Source organism: Hydra viridissima, unplaced genomic scaffold (assembly GCF_058129835.1).
Source record: "Hydra viridissima isolate aposymbiotic clone 2 unplaced genomic scaffold, HvirCarnegie_v1 scaffold_2, whole genome shotgun sequence".
NCBI lineage: Eukaryota > Metazoa > Cnidaria > Hydrozoa > Anthoathecata > Hydridae > Hydra > Hydra viridissima.
The window spans coordinates 26073753-26079970 of NW_028324301.1; positions in this window are offsets into that span (position 1 = coordinate 26073753).

Genomic DNA, 6218 nt, shown 5'->3' on the forward strand with positions numbered 1-6218 from the left:
AATCTACCTTATGTCTAAGGCAGTTTTTGAATAGATTTTCAAAGAAAGGTTAGCGTAGTTTTCCACTTTTAAGTTTAGCTTATGTAGCTTGACAAAACAACACACAAAAAGACAAGATAAAATATCAGATAAACGTAAAATAAAATATAAATGAAACTAAAGTTAGGCTGCATAAAAAACAAACAACTTAATAATCTACTAGACATGTTTAAGTTGAATTAAGTAAAGTCCTTTGCGCAAATTTGGGTAAATAAGAGATTAAAAGTCCATAAAAAGCCTCGATACTTTGCTGAAGAAGAAGATGACTATATGCAACTTTTTAAAATCGTGAGCTATCTATATCGATTTAGGTCCTTTTTGAGTACTTTTTCAATGAGAAGTTAGCGCAGTTTTCCTCTTTTAAGATTGGATCATGAAGCTTGACATAACAAAACACAAAACTAACAAAGGCAAGACAAAATATAAGGTAAACGCAATATAAAATATAGATGAAATTAAAGTTAGGCTGCATAAAATAAACGGGTAACAATACTCTTCTATGTATATTTACATTGAGTTAAATAAAATCCTTTGCGCAAATATAGGTATGTTAGAGAGTAAAAGTGCATAAAAAGCCTCGCTACATTGCTGTAGAAGAAGTGGATGACTAGATACAAACTTTTAAATTTGTGTGCTGTCTCTATCGAATAAGGTAGTTTTCGAAAGTTTTTTCAAAGCAAAAATAGCGCAGTGTTCCTCTTTTAAATTTAGATTATCTCAAAGGTAGATTTTGAATAGTTTTTCAAAGAAAGGTTAGCGTAGCTTTCCTCTTTTAAGTTTAGCTTATGTAGCTTGACATCACAAAACACAAAGCTCAAAAAGACAAAATAAAATATAAGATAAACGTGAAATAAAATACAGATGAAGCTAAAGTTAGACTGCATAAAAAACCAACAACATAATAATCTACTAGGTATGTTTACATTAAATTAAATAAAATCCTATGCGCAAATATAGGTATGTTAGAGAGAAAAAGCCTCGCTACTTTGTTAAAGGTAGTTTTTGAATAGTTTTTCAAAGAAAGGTTAGCGTAGTTTTCCTCTTTAAAGTTTAGTTTATGTAGCTTGATATCACAAAACACAAAACTCAAAAAAGAAAAGTAAGATAAAAGTTAATCGTAAAATAAAATATAGGTGAAATAATTGTTAGGCTGCATAAAAGAAAAAAAAAATCATAGCATAATAATCTTCTATATATGCTTGGATTGAATTAAATGAATTCCTTTGCGTAAATATAAGCAAACTAGTGAGAAAAAGTGCATAAAAAGCATCGCTACTTTGCTGCAGAAGAAGTGGATGACTATATGCAACTTTTTAAAATTGTGTGCTATCTCTATCGATTAAGGTGGTTTTCGAAAGTTTTTTCAAAGCAAAAATAGCGTAGTTTTCCTCTTTTAAATCTAGCTTTTGTCTAGGGTAGTTTATGAATAGATTTTCAAAGAAAGGTTAGCGTAGCATTCCTCTTTTAAGTTTAGCTTAAAATTCTTGGCATCACAAAACACAAAACTCAAAAAGATAAGATAAAATATAAGATAAACCTAAAACATAATATAAATGAAACTAAAGATAAGCTGCATAAAAAACTAACAACATAATAATCTACTAGGCATGTTTAAATTGAATTATATAAAATCCTTTGCGCAAATATAGGTATGTTAGTAAAAAAGCATTAAAAGCCTCGCAACTTTGTTAAAGGTAGATTTTGAATAGTTTTTCAAAGAAAGGTTAGCGTAGTTTTCCTCTTTTATGTTTAGATTATGTAGCTTGACATCACAAAACACAAAGCTCAAAAAGACAAAATAAAATATAAGATAAACGTAAAATATAGATGAAACAAAGTTTACACTGCATAATAAACAAACAACATAATTATCTACTAGGCATGTTTAAGTTGAACTAAATAAATTCCTTTGCGCAAATATGGGAAAGTTAGACAGTAAAAATCCATAAAAAGCCTCGATACTTTGCTGAAGAAGATGACTATATGCAACTTTTTAAAATCGTGAGCTATCTATATCGATTTAGGTCCTTTTTGAGTACTTTTTCAATGGAAAGTTAGCGCAGTTTTCCTCTTTTAAGATTAGATTATGAAGCTTGACATAATAAAACACAAAACTAACAAAGGCAAGATAAAATATAAGGTAGTTTTCGAATGTTTTTTCAAAGCAAAATTAGCGTAGTGTTCCTCTTTTAAATCTAGATTATCTCAAAGGTAGATTTTGAATAGTTTTTCAAAGAAAAGTTAGCGTAGCTTTCCTCTTTTAACATTAGCTTATGTAGCTTGACATCACAGAACACAAAAACATAAAATAAAATATAAGACAAATAGATGTAGCTAAAGTTAGGCTGCATAAAAAACCAACAACATAAAATATCTACTAGGCATGTTTAAATTGAATTAAATAAAACCCTTTGCGCAAAAATAGAGAGTAAAATGCATAATGTTAGAGAGTAAAAGTGCATAGAAAGCCTCGCTACTTTGCTGTAGAAGAAGTGGATGACTAGATACACTTTTTTAAACTTGTGTGCTATCTCTATCGAATAAGGTAGTTTTCGAGAGTTTTTTCAAAGCAAAATTAGCGTAGTGTTCCTCTTTTAAATCTAGATTATCTCAAAAATAGATTTCGAATAGTTTTTCAAAGAAAGGTTAGCGTAGCTTTCCTCTTTTAACATTAGCTTATGTAGCTTGACATCACAGAACACAAAAAGATAAAATAAAATATAAGACAAACGTAAAATGAAAAATAGATGTAGCTTAAGTTAGACTGCATAAAAAACCAACAACATAATAATCTAACAGGTATGTTTAAGTTGAATTAAATAAAACCCTCTGCGCAAATATAGGTATGCTAGAGAGTAAAAAGGCATAAAAAGCCTCGCTACTTTGTTAAAGGTAGTTTTTGAATAGTTTTTCAAAGACAGGTTAGCGTAAATTTCCTCTTTAAAGTTTAGCTTATGTAGCTTGACATCACAAAATATAAAACTCAAAAAGACAAGATAAAATATAAGATAAACGCAAAATAAAATATAGATGAAACTAAAGTTAGGCTGCATAAAAAACCAACAACATAATAATCTACTAGGCATGTTTAAATTGAAATAAATAAAATCGTTTGCGCAAAAATAGCTATGTTAGAGAGTAAAAGTGCATAGAAAGCCTCGCTACTTTGGTGTAAAAGAAGTGGATCACTAGATACAACATTTTAAAATCGTGTGCTATCTCTATCGATTAAGGTGGTTTTCGAAAGTTTTTTCAAAGCAAAAATAGCGTAGTCTTCCTCTTTTAAATCTAGATTATGTCTAAGGTAGTTTTTGAACAGTTTTTCAAAGAAAGGTTAGCGTAGCTTTCCTCTTTTAACATTAGCTTATGTAGCTTGACATCACAAAACACAAAACTCAAAAAGACAAAATAAAATATAAGATAAACGTAAAATAAAATGTAGATGAAGCTAAAGTTAGGCTGCATGAAATAAACGGGTAACAATATTTTTCTATGTATGTTTACATTGAGTTATATAAAATCCTCTGCGCAAATATAGGTATGTTAGAGAGTAAAAGTGCATAAAAAGCCTCGCTACTTTGTTAAAGGTTGTTTTTGAATAGTTTTTCAAAAAAAGGTTAGCGTAGTTTTCCTCTTTTAACATTAGCTTATGTAGCTTGACATCACAAAGCACAAAACTCAAAAAGACAAAATAAAATATAAGATAAACGTAAAATAAAATACAGATGAAGCTAAAGTTAGGCTGCATAAAATAAACGGGTAACAATATTTTTCTATGTATGTTTACATTGAGTTAAATAAAATCCTCTGCGCAAATATAGGTATGTTAGAGAGTAAAAGTGCATAAAAAGCCTCGCTACTTTGTTAAAGGTAGTTTTTGAATAGTTTTTCAAAAAAAAGGTCTTTAAAGTTTAGCTTATGTAGCTTGACATCACAAAACACAAAACTCAAAAAGACAAGATAAAATATAAGATAAACGCAAAACAAAATATAGATGAAACTAAAGTTAGGCTGCATATAAAACCAACAACATAATATTCTACTAGCCTAGTTTTCCTCTTTTAAGTTTAGATTATGTAGCTTGACATCACAAAACGCAAAAAGGCAAGACAAAATACAAGGTAAACGTAAAATAAAGTAGAAGTGAAACAAAAGATAGGTTGCATAAATACAAAAACTGCATTGCCAAAAATAGAATTTGTTGTCTAGAAAGACTTTTTAAAGTTTGTTTCTTTCGTCTATTGACTTAGTGAATCGCGATCTGGTTTTTCTTAGGCGCGCTTGTTTCTTAGTTGTTTTTTTTTGTAAAGAAAGTTTATTCAGACGTTTTTTTTACGCAACTCCTTTAACATTATTTTTAACAAAGTATTCTTTTATACGTGTTTACATTGAAATAAAACCCTTTGCGTAAATAGAGATAAATTAGAGAGCAAAAGCCTCACTACTTTGCAGAAGAAGAATTGGATGGCAAGATACAACTTTTTAAATTCGTGTGCTTTCTCTTTTAAGGTACTTTTTGAATATTTTTTCAAAGAAAAGTTAGCGTAGTTTTCCTCTTTTAAGTTTAGCTTACGCAGCTTGACATCACAAAACGCAAAAACCAATAAGGCATGATAAAATACAAGATAAACGTAAAATAAAATAGAAGTGAAACAAAAGTTAGACACCATAAAAAAAAAACAAACAAAAAAAAAAACATAATATACTTCTATGTATGTTTACATTGAACTTAATAAAATCCTTTGTGTAAATATATGAAAAAATAGAGAGTAAGAGTTCATAAATCTCTCTCTCGCTATTTTGCTGAAGAAGAAATGGATGTCTAGATCTTTTAAAATAAGGAACTTTTTGATTTTCTTTCCGAAAAATGGTTGGAGCAGTTTTCCTTTTTTAAATTTCACTTATGCAGTTTAACATCACAGAAAATATTAATTTGCTTTTTAACAAACTCTTAAAAACATCAGAAGTAATTCTAAATGCAACTCTATTAAAAGTGTTAACAGAATAACAAAACGACTTTTTTTTTTTTTAAAGATAAAAAAAGTTTGAACTATCTTTAAATAAGAAATGTGAGAACAGTTTAACAGAACTTCTTGTTTATTATGTCTTCCAAAACAGATAAATATATTTGCAAAAGCATAGAGAAAACAAACTACACAAAAGGCCCATCTTTTACTTGCCAAACTGAACAAACTTTTCTAAACTACATAAATGGTCTCACTATATTGCCATATTCGACAAACTTTTCTAAACTACCTCTTGAATTTTTAGCTCATAATATTTTTTTAATTATTAATATGCTTTCGTAGGAGTACTTTTGCAAGACATGAATGAGCTTGTCACTGCTATGATTTGCCAAGATGCCAAGGTAATCTTTGTACGAGCAACTTGAGCTTACATCTGTAAACACGTCTTGCAAGATGTATGCCAACACTAAAGCTTGGTAACCCGAGGAAAACTTCTGGTGTTGAACCATTCGTTGTGGCCAGGGCAAGCATTCAGCTTTTCAACTATTTCATCTAAAATTTTACAAACTCAAGTCATAACACAAAGAGATTAAATCGAATATTCATTTGGTTCTGAAGCATGACAAGATTAATTTTGTTCTTCTTTGTTGACCTTATTGTTTGCACTGATAGCAATAACTGGTTTTTGAAAGATTACCTAATTGGCATTGGCTAACTTCTGCTTTGTTTTCCTTTTGTTAGCTTTTCGTTGATCCTGAAATAAAATAAAACCATGTTCATTTTTCTAATTCATAAAAAAACCATCAACAGTTTCTAAGTGTTAGAGATAATAACAAGCTGTGCATGATTTCTAACGGTGATGTTTCTAACTTCATCATTAGAAATCGGGTAGACACAAGTTTCTAAAAGTGCACTTAGCAATGATGGCTAGTTTTATTAACAGTTAACCATCTGAAATTGTGCAAGAAGAGGTTTGTGTTTATATATGTTTGTATAAATTAGGTTTTACATTACCGATGTGTTCTTGAGTAAAAGATGGCATTTCCAACTTGATTTTTTTTCTTCTTGGATCTTTTACTTCTAAAACATAATCAGTTTTAGTATCATTCACTTGTAAACATTTAAGCAATCACAGAATTAGTCCTGCAACAAATACATACACTTAATTTGGGCATTTTTATTTTTTGAAAGCGTGTTGAGATTTGCATAAAA